Genomic DNA, 22,523 nt, shown 5'->3' on the forward strand with positions numbered 1-22,523 from the left:
GCCCCGCAGCAAAATCTATGAGACTGAATCCGTTGTCGGAAGTGTTTTCGTGCAAGCTGTTCTTCCCGATTATTCCACCAAAGATGTCTTTCCTTCCTAGCTTGGCATTAAAGTCACCCACTGCTCATATGTTTTGTACAGGAGCTCAAAGAACATATCTTTGGTGTTGTCGTCTTTCTCTTCTGTGGGGCGTGCGTGCATATCAAGCTGATGTTGCCAAATTAAGCTTTGATGCGTATGGTCATGAGGCGCTCATTGATGCACCTGTAGTTCAAGACTTCTTGCCTAAGTCTGGCTCCAATGACGAAGCCGCACCCAAATAAGCGCTGTTGGGTTTCGTGGTAGCAGTCACCATAGTAAATATGGCAGTTTTTCATCCTCTTTTTGCCCGGCCCATCCTATCGTATTTCGTGTATTGCGGTGATATCTGCTTTATAGCGGTCTAAGGCCTCCGCTAATTCTTCGGCCGCACGTGGTCTGTTAAGAGACCTAACATTCCACGTGCATATCCGAAGTTCGTTGTCCTTTATTCGTTTGCGTTGGTTGTCAACAGTAAATCCGTCCGTATCCGAGGCTTGTTGGTGCTTCGCAACTATGAAAGCTTTTATGTGACCAGGAAGTCACCCCGACGACACAGCAATCAACTTGGAGGGCCAGATCCTAAGTATAACTCCAAGGATGGGAAGCCGGATAAAACCGCTCCTTATAGGCCTGGGCTCACTAAGTAGTTCAACCTTACTGGAACTGTAGACGCCACCGTTGATTCCATCTCGGAAATTCCTCCGCTGCCGTCTGGATAAGGAGAGGTACCTTAGTGGAAACACCTCCCCCCACCTCTCACGTTTGCTGCCCCCAACAACTTTCCACTCGGGTTGGAACCCAATCTCCAGTTGAGGTACTAGGCACCTGATGTTCCCCACGGGGAGGTGAGAGTAGGAGTTGATAGACAGAGGTTGGTTTTGAGAAAAACCTGTGCACGCTTGTGTCCTCTTATTGCATTCATCCAATTTATAAAAATTTAAGAAATGCTACTTAAATTGTTAAAAATTTGTTTTCGACTAAAAATCTATTTCACAAAACTAGATTTTCAAACTAAACTGTTTCCTTATATGAAAAATATTGTTGGTAATTTTAAGAATAGTTCAACTGACAACTTTTTTAACCCAACACAAAAACCTACAAACTTTAAAGCAAAACAAATCGACGGGATGGGAAGTTATCAGTGTGGGTCGCATCCAATAATCTTTTTTTTAAATAAGAAAAATTCAGATACATAAATTAATCTTTGTTAGGTTTTATGACTATTTATTATTTGTGTTGGGCTGGAACAGTATTTTGCTTTAAAAAAAAGAACTATAGTTTTGAAATGAAAAACGTTAACATTGTTTTACGTACTAACTGTGGAACTGGCTATCAGGGTGACTTTAGAACAGTCATCAAGTCATTTGTTTCTTTTATGTAGACGTTTCTTCCAACACCCTGAATTTATAAAATCTACTTATGTATTTATTCATAAACCCAATCCCAAGATAAAAGAAATCGCTTAAGTATTTCAAACTTTTTCTTATTTCTCAGAAAATCATTGGGAAACTAATTTTCCATCATCAAGGTTATACAAATGTATGAATGTAATGTCTGAAATTATCATCAGGGAAATTGAAAATCTTTTAATAAATTGAAAACCACAACACGTACAACCATCTGCACCAAAGTTATTCAAATACAATCTTGTGGCTAATGTTGTGGTCTATACTGAACTGATCCCTAAATTCAATTCCATAAAATCGGTTTTATTTGCATATTGAATCGTAGAACATTTATAATGTACCAAGCAAATAAATCATTTTCTTTCACATTAAAATAATATTTGTATTAAAAACGAGTTAATGTATGATTATTTCGGAGAAAATCAGGGTCAGAAATTAAATGGTTGGCTTAAAAATTGATGATTCTCTCAAAAACGTTTAAAATACCGATTGTTTGGTGTAAATGTTTCTCCTGAATTTTATGAAATTACTTTTAGTAATTTTTCTATACCCATTTTGTTACATTTTAATATTTGTTTTGAATTAAATAGAAAAGTAAGGTTAATTCTGTAGTTTATATAAACATAAACAATTTTTGTTTCAAATCCCTCTTCATTTAGAAAACATTGACCAACCCATAAGCAACCAACAATTTTGCTGTTTTTTTAATTACAAAATTGTATTCACTTTGTGTTGATTGTTTTTGTGTTTATGTTGACACTGAAGTTGATACTATGCTCTCATAGCGCGTGTTTTGAAATAAATTCAAATTCCAAGGATATAATAGTGGAACTTTCATCAGCACATCAACACAACTTACAAAAAACTAGGACATCCGCCGCCATAAAAGAAAGCATGGAATCGAATACTCTTGCTGATGATTTTGATGCGCAGAATAAAATACGAGTAGTTCAATAAAAACATAAATATTGTCTCCCAGGATACGATGAAACGGGAAAGGATACGAGAAGTGGCGTAGTTTGTATTTTTCTAATTTCTATGCCCTGATGCTTGGGTGTTATGCCAGATGTCTGTTTGTTTTGATTGTGTTCAAAGGAGATGAAAAAAGGCAGAAAACAAAAACAAAACAAAATACAGGGTCTATAGCAACTTCTATACTATATTGTTGTAGACTTTGTGCGAGTAATCGACCAAACGAGCCGACAGCTAGAAGAGCCCGATAGTAAATTGTGGTTAAGCAGAGTGAAGCTTCGAATTTATATAGATTTTTTTTTCCTTGTTAAACTGACCACAATAATATCCAACCACGAAAATGTGGCACGAATCAAATATATGTTTATCCACTCTGGGTTAAAGGGGCTGCAACAACTGCTGCGACACAATTTTTAGTTGATAGGTTTTTGGATTTTCAATGTATAGATACATATGAAAGAAAATGGATGGAATTATATTGCTTTTTGAGTGAATGTGATCTGAATGTTGATTAACTGCTAAATGGATAAATATTGAGCAGCCATCTGGAAGATACGCAACGCCACAACGCACAACGCACTACTCACTGCATGCATCACACGCAAACTATACCAACTCTTATTATTATGGTCAATTGGCCTAGAGGTACCTGTCTACAAAAATAAATAATATTAACTGCTGTTTTTACGCAATTTGCTTCACTTAATCTATACCGAATAAAAGGTAATCGAGGCACATTGTAGATCGAAAATTTCTGACGGAAAATGTGCTTGTTAAATTATTAATGAGATGTTTTTTTTTAGGCTAAAGAGGCTATAATTTCAATTGGGAAAGTAAGATATACTTTTGATATTTTAATATAGTAAAATATTTACTTCGAAAAATTGGAAAAAAGCTTAAAAATCTTTCAAGGTCACTAAAAAGTATTTTACATTTGAAGTGGGGAAAAACAAACAAATATAGTTAAGGCTGAATTGCATTGTTTAAAAGTTGCTTATGAATAACCTTAAAATGATTTAACACAGTGCGAAGGAAGGAGGAAGGGATTATAAAGGAGAAACTGATGCAAATTAATTTTGAATGTCAGCGCATCGCAATGAGTGGGAAATATTGAGCCTGGTCAAGCGTTCCACATTCGTGTTGTGCGGCTTAAGAAATAGTTACTATGCTTAACAGTACCATAAAAGTTGGGCTCAGGACTCAACTGATGAGAATTCTTACGGGTATTACGGTTGAATTGTTTAAGGGGAGGAATTCAACTGACTATTTCACTAGAGAAATGTTTGTAAAAATCTCGATAAAACAATGATAGCCATGAAACCTTGTGGCGGTGTTCAAGAGAAACAAATTTCTCAGTAATAGAATTACCGCCTATCATATTCAAGCTCTTTTTTAAATTCTTTCCAAAAGACTCAAGTTATATATTGGAGTACCAGCCTTAATATAAAAATTATACTCTAGTTTTGGACGAATAAAAGCTTTGTAAATTATAGCCACAGCAGAATAGGTAAAAAGCTTTCTGCATTGTCGGAGAATAGAATCTAAAAACGAATATGAATAGCATAGGATTCTGTCAACGGATAAACAATTTAGTGAGAAGTTTCGGAGAAAAAATCTGGAAGAGTGTTGGCGACAAAACGGAACCCTGGGGCACACCAGCGTTTATTTTGTGCACCCGTCCAATAACACTTGAGTTGAACGGTCTGAATCTGAAAAATGATAAACGTTTCTATGACCTTGGAAAGAAGTGACGTAAGAGCAATTGGACGATATTTGGGAGGTTATGAGGAACCGCCTTTTTAACGACGTCAATGCGACCTAAATTAATAAATATAGCGTTTCAAAGTTAAGGTTTGAAGACTTGTACTTTTTCTGTTACATTTAAAAATCATTTTGATTGTTCAAAAATTCTTAAAAATTGAGTGAAATTGAAGAATTTATGATTGGAAATTCAAGAAAGTATATAAAATAAAAACATTTATGCTCATGAGTAAATATTTGAATTGACTAAGTATCGCTCAACGATTTTTCGTTCGTTAAAAAGTTATGATTTTCCTTAATAGTAAAAACGATTAAACTTATTTTGTAATTTTTTGAATTTAATTTAAGATAATTTCACATAGAAACTGAAGAATTTGTCTGTTTAATCTTCTACTACAGCCCGCTATTTGGAACAGCAAACATATTTTCATTTTTGAAAAGTTAAAACTACAACTTTCCTAAAAATAAAATGTAAAACACGATTCAGAAACGCATCGAAATTTTCAAAATTTAATTTATATTAATAACGAAAACTGACTGACACAAAGCCAGGTTTATCCATTTCCCTTCAATGCAATTGAACATTCCACAAACAACACTACAACATTAAGGTTTTAATGCTTTAAAAGCTCAGTTGACACAATAAACCAATCAGGTGTTCTTCATTGCTCAGGCCCTTGGAATACATCAAAATTATTTGGAAAGTATACCGAAATTTCATACTCAATTATAATGCCTATTTTCTCTTCGAGAGGCTACGTTAGTAAACAGAACTGTTTCATTTTGGGATTGAAATATGCATATAAATGTGTTACGTCATGTCATGTGTTAAGAGTTTAATGAATATTTAAACTATTAAGGTCATACGTTTTTATGTAGAATAAAATAAAGATCCACTGATTTCTTATTAGAAACCCGTGTTCAAAGTTGATATTCATAAAACATCCGGCATAAAGATGAAAAACAACAAACAAATCGCATCTAAAACTTAAATGTGCTACTATTTAAAGCCCTTGATCGTTGAAGTATCATGCGTTTTCTGTACTTATGCGTATAACGATACAGGTTGCTATTTCAAATTTATCCATTTGACAGGCATGACAAGAAATAGACGAATTAAACAAAATAAAAAAAAACGCATCACAAATGGATGAGGAATTTCATTCAACTTTATACCAAATGTGGTCGAATAAAAAAGTCAACAGTTGAATATTTAAGTCCTGTCCGCACCCAACAAACTTCTCCATATAGCTCGGTCCCTAGCTAGATGTCTTCACTTTCGAGCTCCAAGTTGGATGAGGTCACCTTCCACTTGTGCGTGCCACCTGATCCGCGTTATTAATCTACTGCGCTGTCCTGTGGGTGTGGATTCGAAGACTTTCCGGGCCTGAGCATTGGTTTCCATGCGCTCTACGTGACCCAGCCATCTTAGTCGTTGGACTTTTACGTACAGCTCGTAGTTCCATCTTCTACTAACTCGGTCGGAAAAGGATTTGGCGATCTCTGGCGATTGTAGCCGTTCGACGTTGTACCTTCTCCCAGCACCTCCCTGTTTTGCCTTGATTCTGGAAATGCGAAGTGCTACCTTTGCTACAACGAGGTAGTGGTCTGAGTCGATGTTAGCTCCTCGGAAAGTTCCATGATGCTGGAAGCGTGTCTGGCGTCGATCGCAATATGGTCAATCTGGTTGACGGTAGATTGATCTGGAGAAGTCCAAGTACCTTTGTGGATGTTGAGGTGTAGAAAACGCGTACTGGCTAACATGACGTTTCGCCCCGCAGCAAAATCTATGAGACTGAATCCGTTGTCGGAAGTGTTTTCGTGCAAGCTGTTCTTCCCGATTATTCCACCAAAGATGTCTTTCCTTCCTAGCTTGGCATTAAAGTCGCCCACTGCTCGTATGTTTTGTACAGGAGCTCAAAGAACATATCTTTGGTGTTGTCGTCTTTCTCTTCTGTGGGGCGTGCGTGCATATCAAGCTGATGTTGCCAAATTAAGCTTTGATGCGTATGGTCATGAGGCGCTCATTGATGCACCTGTAGTTCAAGACTTCTTGCCTAAGTCTGGCTCCAATGACGAAGCCGCACCCAAATAAGCGCTGTTGGGTTTCGTGGTAGCAGTCACCATAGTAAATATGGCAGTTTTTCATCCTCTTTTTGCCCGGCCCATCCTATCGTATTTCGTGTATTGCGGTGATATCTGCTTTATAGCGGTCTAAGGCCTCCGCTAATTCTTCGGCCGCACGTGGTCTGTTAAGAGACCTAACATTCCACGTGCATATCCGAAGTTCGTTGTCCTTTATTCGTTTGCGTTGGTTGTCAACAGTAAATCCGTCCGTATCCGAGGCTTGTTGGTGCTTCGCAACTATGAAAGCTTTTATGTGACCAGGAAGTCACCCCGACGACACAGCAATCAACTTGGAGGGCCAGATCCTAAGTATAACTCCAAGGATGGGAAGCCGGATAAAACCGCTCCTTATAGGCCTGGGCTCACTAAGTAGTTCAACCTTACTGGAACTGTAGACGCCACCGTTGATTCCATCTCGGAAATTCCTCCGCTGCCGTCTGGATAAGGAGAGGTACCTTAGTGGAAACACCTCCCCCCACCTCTCACGTTTGCTGCCCCCAACAACTTTCCACTCGGGTTGGAACCCAATCTCCAGTTGAGGTACTAGGCACCTGATGTTCCCCACGGGGAGGTGAGAGTAGGAGTTGATAGACAGAGGTTGGTTTTGAGAAAAACCTGTGCACGCTTGTGTCCTCTTATTGCATTCATCCAATTTATAAAAATTTAAGAAATGCTACTTAAATTGTTAAAAATTTGTTTTCGACTAAAAATCTATTTCACAAAACTAGATTTTCAAACTAAACTGTTTCCTTATATGAAAAATATTGTTGGTAATTTTAAGAATAGTTCAACTGACAACTTTTTTAACCCAACACAAAAACCTACAAACTTTAAAGCAAAACAAATCGACGGGATGGGAAGTTATCAGTGTGGGTCGCATCCAATAATCTTTTTTTTAAATAAGAAAAATTCAGATACATAAATTAATCTTTGTTAGGTTTTATGACTATTTATTATTTGTGTTGGGCTGGAACAGTATTTTGCTTTAAAAAAAAGAACTATAGTTTTGAAATGAAAAACGTTAACATTGTTTTACGTACTAACTGTGGAACTGGCTATCAGGGTGACTTTAGAACAGTCATCAAGTCATTTGTTTCTTTTATGTAGACGTTTCTTCCAACACCCTGAATTTATAAAATCTACTTATGTATTTATTCATAAACCCAATCCCAAGATAAAAGAAATCGCTTAAGTATTTCAAACTTTTTCTTATTTCTCAGAAAATCATTGGGAAACTAATTTTCCATCATCAAGGTTATACAAATGTATGAATGTAATGTCTGAAATTATCATCAGGGAAATTGAAAATCTTTTAATAAATTGAAAACCACAACACGTACAACCATCTGCACCAAAGTTATTCAAATACAATCTTGTGGCTAATGTTGTGGTCTATACTGAACTGATCCCTAAATTCAATTCCATAAAATCGGTTTTATTTGCATATTGAATCGTAGAACATTTATAATGTACCAAGCAAATAAATCATTTTCTTTCACATTAAAATAATATTTGTATTAAAAACGGGTTAATGTATGATTATTTCGGAGAAAATCAGGGTCAGAAATTAAATGGTTGGCTTAAAAATTGATGATTCTCTCAAAAACGTTTAAAATACCGATTGTTTGGTGTAAATGTTTCTCCTGAATTTTATGAAATTACTTTTAGTAATTTTTCTATACCCATTTAATAAAACTCTAATCGTCAGTACCATTGCTTGTTTGTTACATTTTAATATTTGTTTTGAATTAAATAGAAAAGTAAGGTTAATTCTGTAGTTTATATAAACATAAACAATTTTTGTTTCAAATCCCTCTTCATTTAGAAAACATTGACCAACCCATAAGCAACCAACAATTTTGCTGTTTTTTTAATTACAAAATTGTATTCACTTTGTGTTGATTGTTTTTGTGTTTATGTTGACACTGAAGTTGATACTATGCTCTCATAGCGCGTGTTTTGAAATAAATTCAAATTCCAAGGATATAATAGTGGAACTTTCATCAGCACATCAACACAACTTACAAAAAACTAGGACATCCGCCGCCATAAAAGAAAGCATGGAATCGAATACTCTTGCTGATGATTTTGATGCGCAGAATAAAATACGAGTAGTTCAATAAAAACATAAATATTGTCTCCCAGGATACGATGAAACGGGAAAGGATACGAGAAGTGGCGTAGTTTGTATTTTTCTAATTTCTATGCCCTGATGCTTGGGTGTTATGCCAGATGTCTGTTTGTTTTGATTGTGTTCAAAGGAGATGAAAAAAGGCAGAAAACAAAAACAAAACAAAATACAGGGTCTATAGCAACTTCTATACTATATTGTTGTAGACTTTGTGCGAGTAATCGACCAAACGAGCCGACAGCTAGAAGAGCCCGATAGTAAATTGTGGTTAAGCAGAGTGAAGCTTCGAATTTATATCGATTTTTTTTTCCTTGTTAAACTGACCACAATAATATCCAACCACGAAAATGTGGCACGAATCAAATATATGTTTATCCACTCTGGGTTAAAGGGGCTGCAACAACTGCTGCGACACAATTTTTAGTTGATAGGTTTTTGGATTTTCAATGTATAGATACATATGAAAGAAAATGGATGGAATTATATTGCTTTTTGAGTGAATGTGATCTGAATGTTGATTAACTGCTAAATGGATAAATATTGAGCAGCCATCTGGAAGATACGCAACGCCACAACGCACAACGCACTACTCACTGCATGCATCACACGCAAACTATACCAACTCTTATTATTATGGTCAATTGGCCTAGAGGTACCTGTCTACAAAAATAAATAATATTAACTGCTGTTTTTACGCAATTTGCTTCACTTAATCTATACCGAATAAAAGGTAATCGAGGCACATTGTAGATCGAAAATTTCTGACGGAAAATGTGCTTGTTAAATTATTAATGAGATGTTTTTTTTTAGGCTAAAGAGGCTATAATTTCAATTGGGAAAGTAAGATATACTTTTGATATTTTAATATAGTAAAATATTTACTTCGAAAAATTGGAAAAAAGCTTAAAAATCTTTCAAGGTCACTAAAAAGTATTTTACATTTGAAGTGGGGAAAAACAAACAAATATAGTTAAGGCTGAATTGCATTGTTTAAAAGTTGCTTATGAATAACCTTAAAATGATTTAACACAGTGCGAAGGAAGGAGGAAGGGATTATAAAGGAGAAACTGATGCAAATTAATTTTGAATGTCAGCGCATCGCAATGAGTGGGAAATATTGAGCCTGGTCAAGCGTTCCACATTCGTGTTGTGCGGCTTAAGAAATAGTTACTATGCTTAACAGTACCATAAAAGTTGGGCTCAGGACTCAACTGATGAGAATTCTTACGGGTATTACGGTTGAATTGTTTAAGGGGAGGAATTCAACTGACTATTTCACTAGAGAAATGTTTGTAAAAATCTCGATAAAACAATGATAGCCATGAAACCTTGTGGCGGTGTTCAAGAGAAACAAATTTCTCAGTAATAGAATTACCGCCTATCATATTCAAGCTCTTTTTTAAATTCTTTCCAAAAGACTCAAGTTATATATTGGAGTACCAGCCTTAATATAAAAATTATACTCTAGTTTTGGACGAATAAAAGCTTTGTAAATTATAGCCACAGCAGAATAGGTAAAAAGCTTTCTGCATTGTCGGAGAATAGAATCTAAAAACGAATATGAATAGCATAGGATTCTGTCAACGGATAAACAATTTAGTGAGAAGTTTCGGAGAAAAAATCTGGAAGAGTGTTGGCGACAAAACGGAACCCTGGGGCACACCAGCGTTTATTTTGTGCACCCGTCCAATAACACTTGAGTTGAACGGTCTGAATCTGAAAAATGATAAACGTTTCTATGACCTTGGAAAGAAGTGACGTAAGAGCAATTGGACGATATTTGGGAGGTTATGAGGAACCGCCTTTTTAACGACGTCAATGCGACCTAAATTAATAAATATAGCGTTTCAAAGTTAAGGTTTGAAGACTTGTACTTTTTCTGTTACATTTAAAAATCATTTTGATTGTTCAAAAATTCTTAAAAATTGAGTGAAATTGAAGAATTTATGATTGGAAATTCAAGAAAGTATATAAAATAAAAACATTTATGCTCATGAGTAAATATTTGAATTGACTAAGTATCGCTCAACGATTTTTCGTTCGTTAAAAAGTTATGATTTTCCTTAATAGTAAAAACGATTAAACTTATTTTGTAATTTTTTGAATTTAATTTAAGATAATTTCACATAGAAACTGAAGAATTTGTCTGTTTAATCTTCTACTACAGCCCGCTATTTGGAACAGCAAACATATTTTCATTTTTGAAAAGTTAAAACTACAACTTTCCTAAAAATAAAATGTAAAACACGATTCAGAAACGCATCGAAATTTTCAAAATTTAATTTATATTAATAACGAAAACTGACTGACACAAAGCCAGGTTTATCCATTTCCCTTCAATGCAATTGAACATTCCACAAACAACACTACAACATTAAGGTTTTAATGCTTTAAAAGCTCAGTTGACACAATAAACCAATCAGGTGTTCTTCATTGCTCAGGCCCTTGGAATACATCAAAATTATTTGGAAAGTATACCGAAATTTCATACTCAATTATAATGCCTATTTTCTCTTCGAGAGGCTACGTTAGTAAACAGAACTGTTTCATTTTGGGATTGAAATATGCATATAAATGTGTTACGTCATGTCATGTGTTAAGAGTTTAATGAATATTTAAACTATTAAGGTCATACGTTTTTATGTAGAATAAAATAAAGATCCACTGATTTCTTATTAGAAACCCGTGTTCAAAGTTGATATTCATAAAACATCCGGCATAAAGATGAAAAACAACAAACAAATCGCATCTAAAACTTAAATGTGCTACTATTTAAAGCCCTTGATCGTTGAAGTATCATGCGTTTTCTGTACTTATGCGTATAACGATACAGGTTGCTATTTCAAATTTATCCATTTGACAGGCATGACAAGAAATAGACGAATTAAACAAAATAAAAAAAACGCATCACAAATGGATGAGGAATTTCATTCAACTTTATACCAAATGTGGTCGAATAAAAAAGTCAACAGTTGAATATTTAAGTCCTGTCATTACTTTCCTGTAATACTTTTTTTCAAACTGAATCAAAACTCTAAAGTCTGTCGATTATAACAATTTCACGTACCTATTTCCTCATAGCATGCCAAAATGTCACCAAATAGACCAAAGGTAATTAAAAAGAGATTTTTTTTCGTCATTGTTGGTTAAGAGTTCCAACGTATGAAACCCTTCCTCTCAAGACAAAATTTGGATTAAATTAATACGATTTTATATACTTAATGACCATAGTGTTTGTTTTGTCTTATGTGGTCAATTTAAATCTGACCGTTTTTTTTCGCTTTGCACTTTCAAAACCACAGGCTATTCAGTTTATCACGTCGTCGCTCTCGTCGTCGTCGATGACGGACGATATGATTGTTGCTTTGATGCTTCCTCAAATGACAGTCAGAGTATGGCGAGAATTAGTTGATGGTTTTGTTGTTTGTTCGCGGTAGGCCAGTTTCTTAGACATTTTAAAATTTCAAATGGATTGTGGTTTTTATTTAACTCATAACAAATCACCACAATTTGTTGCCCCTCCCACAGCAAAAAATCAAATCAATATAAAGTTTTGAAATCTAAAAAATAAATCGATTGCAATTTGAAATCCTACGCAATAAAATGACACTTATTCATTTAATATTGTTAATTTAAGTGACAACACGAGGACGTAGGACGTAGGTGATTTGGTTATTGTTTGAGATACAAAATAAAAAGACAAAACATTTGAGGGTGCAGTGATATGACAGTGTGGTGTTCCTAATTAAATTGCATCTATAAGCAAAAGATTCAACAAGAGTCTATTATACCACGACATTTTACACAGTTTAAATAATTCTTATTTGTACCTCTTACGAGGCGTTAAAAAAGTCTAAAGGTGTAAATATAAAAGATTAACACATCTTCAAGAAATGAAGATGATTTTTCGATGAAAATTCGAATCATTCCAAGAACCCAATAAGCGAATATAGGATGTTACTCGTATTGATCGGCTTGAGTTCTTATATTAACTGACCATAAGTCCAAGAAAAAATATTGCGTATTGTAGTTTGTGAAATACCTAATATCAAAGATCGGCAAGAAATCGACAATCCTGTGATTTCGTCAGCACTTGATATTTTTTTTTTAAAGCAAAGTAAAACCAAGCGAACACCACTGTATTTATATGTAAATTGAATAGAAGATGGAATTGATTAGATTTATATAAACTATACACTTTATTTGATTAGTGTCAAAAATAGATACCGTTGATATAGCAGGTAATCAATATTTTATATGATGTTTATAACCGTTTATGTTTATTGCTATTCTAAGCTATTGCAGTTTATACTTGAATAAATTACACATAGGTGAGGTCTAGTGGGATTGTAATGATAATGTTTTAGAGATTCGTGATATCTGATGACATGAGACTTAAAAAAGGTTTAAATTGATTGATATTCGAAACAAATCTCAAAAACTCTTATTTTCATGAGAGTATCTTATCTTTACAATATACGGAATAATAAAGCATTGGAACTTACTCATAATAAAGTTTAAATACAAAATTAAATTACATGTAAATCAATGTCTCTATGCACGAAAAAAAATAGTAGTACATCTGAGCGTGTACGCATTTTTTTATTTTCTTGAATTTCAACAAAGGAATTTTGTCGTTTTTAATCTAGAGTTTAACAGGATAAAAGAGCTTGAGGCATATAATTCACATATTTTCAAACTTCCCATAGGAATTAATTGTGATCGGTCCGCGTTGTCGAATGGAAAATGTTGACAATTCTTGACGTTTCAAGGTCCCTAGATTCGAAATAAAAAATTTTTAGGGAGATGTTTTCAAAGTTGTTTTTGCCATCCACAGCTCAAGAACTAGTAGAAATATCGACTTCAAATAAATTTTCTTATACATATAGGATCCGCCATTTAACTTTTTTTTTCAACTTTGGCTTATTTCGGGAATGGTAACACTTAGCTCGTATCTTATTTGAAAGATAATTTAGTTTTATCCTTCCGCTGAAAGAATATGGTTGTGTATATGGTTGATCGACGCTGAGAACGACTCTGGGAAAATGCCGATTTTATCAAAAAATCATTTTTCAGATGAAGCTTATTTTGATCTTAACGGGTACAAGCAAAATTGTCATATTTAGGGCACGGAAAACCCGCACGCATACATTAAAAAGCAGATACATCCAAAACGAGTCACTGTTTGGCGCCGACTTTGGTCCAGAGGTATAATTGGGTCATTTTTCTTCGAAAATGAGCAAGGAGTGGCCGTTACAGTTAATGGTGATCGTTATCGGGCCATGTTGAACGAATTTTTTCTCACAAAAGGAGGAGGAAGATATGGGTAACATTTGGTTTCAATAGGACGGCACTTCGTGACAAACGGCATTTATAGCAATTTCAAAAAAACAAATTATTTAGCGTTGGTGTTTTTTTTAACACATCAATTAAAAAAAATGTGAACATTTTGGTTAACCCTAAATATCCCAAGAACCAATAACGCTAGAGACTTGAATTTTATATAATATATTGAATGGTAATACCAAACATATATATTTTTGGAAAAAGATAATCTAATAAATAGTTTTCGTATAAATCAATAAACTGAAACAAAATGTTTGTCACCTCGAAAACTTTACAAACAAAAAATGATTTTATCTTAAAAATATTTTTTTGCAACGAAGAATAACGTTTCTTACATCCGGTTTAATTTTGAGAAAATCGAATTGTCGAATTAATAAATGTTGGTAAATGTTGTTAAAAATTCATTTTAGACTCAAATATCTTTTCAAAAATTTGTGCTTATGTCATCAAACTAATTTTATCTTATAAGAAATTTTTGACATTCGGTAAAATTTTGAGGAAAATCGAACTAACCGTTTTTTTTTTACAAAAATTAAAAAAGCTAAAAAAAAATGATACAATTTGATAAAAATTGATTTTCGACTTAAATATATTTTCAAAAATTTAAGATTATGGTTTAAAACAAATGTTTTCTTATAAGAAATATTGTTTTTAACATTAAGTTACGTTTTGAGAAAAATCCAATTGACAGTTTTCAAACAAAAAATAAAAGCCTAAAAAAATAGTTTTTCGACTTAAATATCTTTTTAAAACTTTGAGATAATAGCTTTAAACTAATTTTTTTCTAAAAGAAATACTGTTTTTAACATTCGGTATAATTTTGTGAAAAATCAAATTGAATTTTAAGAATAATGTAACTGATACCTTGCTTAACAAAACACGAAACCCTACAAGCCTTTTAAGCAAGACAAATTGACAGACGGGATGGGAAGTTATCATTTTCGGCAACATCCCAGCCTCTTTTTAATCGTGATATCAGTGTTAAAAAAATTGTTTCTTTTAAACTAATGGAGCAAAATTTTAAAAGATTAAGTAAATTCCTAATTACATTTTTCAAAATTTAATAGGCTAAAAAGGTGATTTAGCTAATTTTAAACGATTTTAACATCATTCCTATCAATTTGCTAAAGTTAAAATAAATTTGATTTACCAATACAAAATTTGTACATTTATTCTTATAAGAGCAGTGGATGGTTGATACTGATAAAGTCAACAGCTGGGAATTCCAATTAATAGGTCCGTTTGAGTTTTGTTCTTTTTTTCGATGAAATTATTTAGTAATTTACTCGTTAGCAAAGGTTTCAAATAAGTAAATTATTAAACCCTTAACAATAGCATCTTTAAAATGTTGCTTAACTTTCATAATCTCAATGATTAATAATTCGTTGAATCAACATACACGATGTTGCCAATCTTTTAATCGTGTAACAAGCTAAATGTCGCCTATTTCGTCAATATTTGACTTCCTTATTCTAACTCATGGCTGCAAGGCTCCATAGTAAAACTACAATCATTTTATCTTCCCTTTTATTGCTTCAGTTGGTATTCGCTTAATCCTGCCATGATTTTTGACTTACTTTTTTATAGTGGGAAACCACGAGATCTTTTAATTGCTGAGAACTTCATCCAGTATAAGATGTCACATCATGAAATACATTCACAAACCAAATTTAAAATCCATGCATGCATATTAAATTTAAATTTTTCTAGGAAAAATAGGGAGATTGTATTATTTTTGTATTTTAAAATGTATGGTCTGTGTCACAATATGTCCTTGAAACAATTTTTAATGTTGGCAAACATTTTAAAGGAAGTGACATATTTTTCACTGCTTCGCAACTTCGAGTTTTAACTTTTTTTTACGTAAACAATACACTCGACGTGAATAAGTTTGAAAAAGTATTACATTTGTTGTTGTGTAATTATTTAATCTGTTTTATTGTGAGTTAAATGTGCATAATAATTATAATTATGACATTTAAACCCTTATTGAAATGAATCCGATGTTTATGTACACACGCAAGACGACACCAAACAAAACCCTATCATAGTACTCCAAGTTACTCGTAGTTGCATAATAATATTTATCTTGTTTTTTCTTTTTGGTTGTTTTGATTAATTAATAAGAAATCACAAGTACAATAATGTTGTATATTTACATTGATATACATTCTGCATTGTTATAGGCAAATTCTGCAATCGAATTATTTGAGAAGTCTTGATACTTCGCACGCATTGATTTATGATTACATGGGCAAGTTTATGACGCTGCAAGGCAGGTAGACGAAAAATTAATTAATTTTAGATGAGGTATGGTATAAAATATCTGGGAATTTTTGAATGTTATATGAATTGGATTTTATATTCAAGGATACTGAGGAAAACACGTTGCATTAAAGCATATAATAATGTGACACACTGACGACATTGAGATATTTTTAGCAATCAAAATAATGTCAAACAAGTACGTGATAATGATGATTCCAGTAACACCTATAGTAAATTAATATTTTTGTTTTGAGAGAGAAAATCCTTCCGAAAGAATATGTATCACATTATTTCAGAATGTTTTTTTGTATATTCTAGCTCAGAATGTTTGGAATTGAAAAGTTTAAATTTTCATAAAAGTATTGTATCGTTAAAAATAATCATTAAATCGGGCTATTTGAACAGAAATTACTATTTATACACTTGTTTTGAAGCTTTTCTTTAAAACTAAAGAACTAAAAATAGTCAGTTTTATATTAGTTAACAAAATGTCCATCGGTCTCTCCAGCGCCTTATTCTTGTCTTGAAATATTTTACGACCAACTCGTGTATTTGCAGACTTGAGAAGCCAAACTGTCAGAAAAGTTTTCTTGCACAATTGCTACGACTATTTTGTTGCTTTTGGAATCGTAATGGCGCCGTCTTTTTGAAAATAAACGTTGTGCACATCCAAATTTTCTAATTCCACTTATGCTCTTTTTGAAGAAATCCACCCACCGTAAAAAACTGTACAATGACATTCAACATTCAAGAATAATTTTTTGATCTTTCTAGTCCCAAATTTGAGAGGTTTGCTAATTATTGTATTAATGGCTTGTATCAGTTGAAAATTGGACTTCTATTAGTGAAGATATTCTTCTTATGAAAATCCGGATCATTTTTTTAATTATTTTTATCATATTTTTGTGAAAACTAAACTTTTAAAGACTTAGTTTTCATTAAAAGAAAAACGGAATGGCTTATATCAACTATCCACAACAAAAAGATTCTTTGTGATGACCTATTATTTTTGCTAACTGTAACTATTCTAACTTTTGCAATATATGCCTTTTTGAAGCATGTATTGTTCCAATTTAAGTAATGGCGCAATTTTTACTTGTAAAATGTCAAACGATGACAGCTACAATAATAACAACTTATAAGTAAGACAAGAACCGAATTTAAAAATACAAAGATTTAATTTGTTAAATTCGTATGCTCCTTCCTGTAATCTGTTGCAATTATATGCATCCAAAAATATATCAGCAAATTTTTTGGGGAAAGATATTAAATTCACCTCAGTTTGAAATATAAATACTCATACATTGCATTTTCTCATAGGGACCTAAAAACTTTAAATTTAATTTGTTTTCACACACTCCCTGTCACTAGAGTCGAAATAAAAGATTTTTAGAGATATCTCTGTGCGTGCGTTAACGTTCGTACGTCAGTACGTTCAAAAATTTTGTTTCATCGTCCATAGCTCAAGAACCAGTAGAGCTTCCAATACATTTTTTTAACAATAAATAATTCAGAAAGATGCAGAAAAGACTCTTAAAAAATTGAGTTGGTGATTTTTTGACATAATTAAAAGATCAAAGCCTGATGTCAGTGGACCGTTTTTGAGCATTGCGACGGAAGCGAAGCTATAACTTTGAGGTATTTAAGGACTTTATCTACCTAGGTACCGATATAATTTCATACAATGACACCAGCGCTGAAATCAAACAAAGAATAACTCTTACAAATCGCTGCGTCTTTGGATTTAGAAGGCAATTGAATAGTAAAGTTCTCTCTCGAGCATCTTAAATCACCTTCTATAAAACACTTACCATCCCGGATCTCATTTATGGCTCTGAGGCCTGGACCCTGTCAAAGAAAGATGAGAGCTTCGGGAGAAAAATTCTTCGAGTGATTTTTGGTCCCGTACGCATAGATGGAGAATGGAGGAAAAATAACGTCGAACTGTACGGGATGTACATCAGCAACACTGACCTAGTTAACAGAATTAAATGGCTATGTCACGTCAAGCGAATGGAAATCAAAGCTCCAGCCTGGAAGGTCTTCAAATCCAATACTGAGGGACAGCGCAATAAAGGAAGACTACGACTCAGGTCGCGCAGGCAGGTGGGTGAAGACCTCAACCAAACTAGAGACAGCTAGCTAGTGACATAGCTGGCTGTAGACGCATGTTGGTTGAGGCCCAGGTCCGCCCTGAACTGTAACGCCACCATAAGTAATTAAGTAAGATAAAAACCAAATATATTTTTGGAAATATATCCAATTAAGAACTTTTTTATAAATCAAAATAACTGAAAAAATGTATATTCACCTCGAATATTTTACGAACAAAAAATCATTTTACCTTCAAAATAATAGTATGCAACGAATAATAACGTTTTTGACATTTGATTAAATTTTAAGAAAAATCAGACTGACAGTTTTTTATTACAAAAAATTAAAACCTGAACAAAACATTACTAAAAGTTGGTAAGGCTTAAGTAAATTTTGACTCAATTATTGACAGCTTTTCTTACAAATAATAGAAACCTTAAAAAATAATACCAAAACTTGATAGAAATTTACTTTCGACCCGAAAATTTTTTCAAAATTTAAAAAGAAGCTGGGATGCGACCCACACTGATAACATATAATCCCGCCTGACGACGTGTCTTGCTTAAAAGTCTGTAAGTTTTCGTGTTAGGTTAAAAAAGTTGTCAGTTGAATTATTCTTAAAAAATTTAAAATTACTAACAATATTTTTCATATAAAGAAATAGTTTAGTTTGAAAATCTAGTTCTGTTGAATAGATTTTTAGTCGAAAACATTTGTACCATGAATGAAATTAATTTGAGAGAACCGAACATCAATTTTTACCAAATTTGCTCACTATTTCTTGTAGATTTTATTTTTTTTATGAAAACTTACTGTTGGATTTTTATAAAAAAAACTACTGAATATCGAAAACAATATTTTCTATGAAATAAAAATAGTTTAAGACAATATTTTTAATTTTTAAAGCCTTAATACCAAGTTTTTGAAAAGATATTTGAGTCGAAAATAAAGTTTTAAGAAAACTGTCAATTCGATTTTGTTTTCTAAATTTAACTGAATATTGAAAAAAAATATTTTCTAAAGTTAAAATTAGTTTAAAGAAAATATCTCAATGTTTTGAAAAGATATTTGATCCGTAAATTAAATTTTACGAACTTTTATTAACTTCCCATAGGAAGTTATTATAATGGGTCCGATTTGTCACATTGAAAATTTTGATATTTCTCGACGTTTCAAGGTCCCCAGAGTCAAAATAATTTTTTTTTAGAAAGATGTCTGTGCGTGCGTGTGTACGTACGTTCGTACGTCCGTACGTTCACTACGCTTTTTTCGTCGAAAATTTTGGTTAACCCTAAATATCTTACGAACCAAAAACGCTAGAGACTTGAATTAAATTTCATATAATATATTATAACGCGATATCATAGAAGTAAATTTAAAAAAAAATCCATTTAACGGTTTTTTTTATAAATCAAAAATACTGAAAAAAAAATTGTTACCTCCAAAATTTACGACTTAAATATGATTTCATCTCCAAAACAATTTTGTGCAACGAAGAATAATGTTTTTGACATCTGGTAAAATTTTGAGAAAAATCGAATGGACAGTTTTTTTTATAAAAAATAAAAACCTAAAAAAAAATTAATAAAAGTTGGTAAAAATTGATTTTCGACTCAAATATCTTTTCAAAAATTTAAAATATTGGCTTCAAACTTATTTTATTTCACAGAAAATATTGTGTTCGATATTCAGTATTTTTTATATAAAAATTCTTCAGTCCAATAGTACACACAATTTGGTAAAAATTGATTCGAGTATATATAGACAAACTTTTAAGCAAGAAAAATCGACAGACGTGATGGGAAGTTATCAGTGTGGGTCGCATCCCAGCCTCTTTTTAATTTTTTATTTGGTTTTTATTTTGTGTAAGAAAACTGTTCATTGGAGTTTAAAAAAAAAATGTTTGTTTAAAAGTTATTTTTCGTTACACAAAATTATTTTGGATGTAAAATCATTTTTTGTTTGTAAAATTTTCGATTTGACAAATATTTTTTTTAGTTTTTTGTTGCTTTATAAAAAAATCGTTGATTGGATTTTTTTCCAAAAATATATTTGTTTGGTATCACGTTACAATATACGAGTATAATATAAAATTCAATTCAAGTCTCTAGCGTTATTGGTTCATGAGATATTTAGGGTTAACAAAAATTGTCAAAACTGCCCGCGCAATTTTCTTGAGAGCCCTTCCTGCATTTTTCTGCCTTTTTATCTGTATAACAAAATTTATGTGAAGTCGGTATCTCTACTGGTGCTTGAGCTATGGACGTCGAAAAAACTTCCCGAATGTATGGATTTACGAACGAAGGTACACACGCACGGACATAAGTATATACTGTACATCTCTTTGAAAAGCTTTTATTTCCACTCTAGCGTCCTTGAAACGTCGAGAAATGTCAATTCGACAAATCGGACCAATTACAATAACTTCCTATGGGAAGTGGAGAACATCTTCTAAAGAAATTTTATTTATTTTAAAAACATTTCAAAAATTCAACAAAATACAATTTAAATTCCTTCAGCAAATCTTTTATTTCAGAATAAAAGAGAACAAATTACCATTTTCTTATTAATTGAAATCCCCCATTTGTATGAAATTTCATTATTTATTAAAAAGCTTATTGAGAGTGTATGAAATGTATAACTTTGACCTTCCTTTATATATTTCAAAAAGAATTTAAGCTCAGTTCAAAAGTCGTTTTCCACAGTCTCTACAGTTAAATGGCACCCGAATGAAACCAGGTGATAAGCTTTATTCATAACAATGATTAAAAATTCAACTTACTACGCATTTTTTAATTAAAATTTCGATTATTTAATATGTGTAATGATCATGGATTAATTGTGAACAAAACTGCATTTTTTTCCAATTCCCTTCCTATGTACATATGGTAATGTTTACTTTAAAAATCAATGAATGAAACAGGAAAAAAATTTCCAACACAACTTATTGTCTATAGTAGTTCCATAAATCTGTAAAATTTAATTTTTTTCATTGTTTGTTTATATTTTTTTTATCTTAACGTTGATGAATTTTGAACATTAATTTGAATTTTTTACCCAGAAAATATTCATCCACATTTCCACATAACTGCACGTAGTACTTTAACAAAAACATATTTGGATCTCATACACCAAAGTAAAGTATTGTAAAAGTTCCTGAAAGTGGAATATGTATACAACGAGTATAATCCAATTAAAACAGTTTTATGTTGTAAAGAATTTCTTTTTGTTCATACAAAAATATGCCAATTAGCGTCGCGTCAGTCGTTTTAATTACTATTATGCCTTTTCTAACTATGAAAACAATTTAAAAAGTGCATAAAAGCGTGTGTGGTGTTGTGTGTGGAAAGGATTATCATAGCTTTTCAATCAGAGAGCTCACACGTAAAATTACTATACCAACCTAATCTTTCATTAAAGCTGATTAAATCTGCTGCGTCTCAGCATTATTGCCAAACGCCAGGGCTGAAGTATTGTTTGGGCTGACAGTGATGCATGTTTCATATCAGAAACCTACTTCAGTTTTTTCTTTTGTGATGTATTTTCAGCAATTGCATCAATTTATTAATCATTGTTTCATATTTTTTCCAACTGCCATTTAGTCAGTCAGTCAATTTTCTGGCGATTATGTAATCAAGCGATTGACAACGACTTTTACAAACAATCAATATAAAATGATATCAAAGAAATGTAAGCCATTAACATTCATGTTGGTCGGGTCGGGACAGAAACGGTCTGTCGGCTAACAGCGGCGACGACAGGATTGACCGGACGGTATTCATCATTTTTCCAAGTTCCTTGTTTACTTTTAATTCGAGTATGATATGAAGAAATAATAATCAATAAATTGCAATCTGGACGTCAATATGTTTGCTGATTGCTGAAATATGAAAGTTTACACTGCAGCTGTCATCGATGACAGATCAATGGGAGCTCTGGCTATGGCCTAGTGGATCAAAAGCGAATGCATCCCCTTGCGTACAGGTGGTTGGCTTTTATTGGAAAATTCCACACGTCTCTAGCGGATTATCACGCACTTTTCACAAAATGATCTCATCCATCATCATCGCAGGTAGTGAAATAAATTAGTCATTTACATTTCACCTTTTACCATTACTGGCACTGCTACAATGGCTGATGGCTGGCATGGCTAATGGTGGCTCTAGTCTGGAATGCTTATATGAAGAAAATTTGTACTTTTGGGTCGATGGATTATGCAATTGACTTTTAAATTAAAAACATTTTGGTGGCTAGATTTCTTAAGAGTCCACACCACACCACACCACATTGGTAAATCCTCACGAGTTGTAGAAGTCCATAGAGCCCGCATCAGACAC

This window comes from Eupeodes corollae, chromosome 2, assembly GCF_945859685.1.
Source record: "Eupeodes corollae chromosome 2, idEupCoro1.1, whole genome shotgun sequence".
Classification (NCBI taxonomy): Eukaryota; Metazoa; Arthropoda; class Insecta; order Diptera; family Syrphidae; genus Eupeodes; species Eupeodes corollae.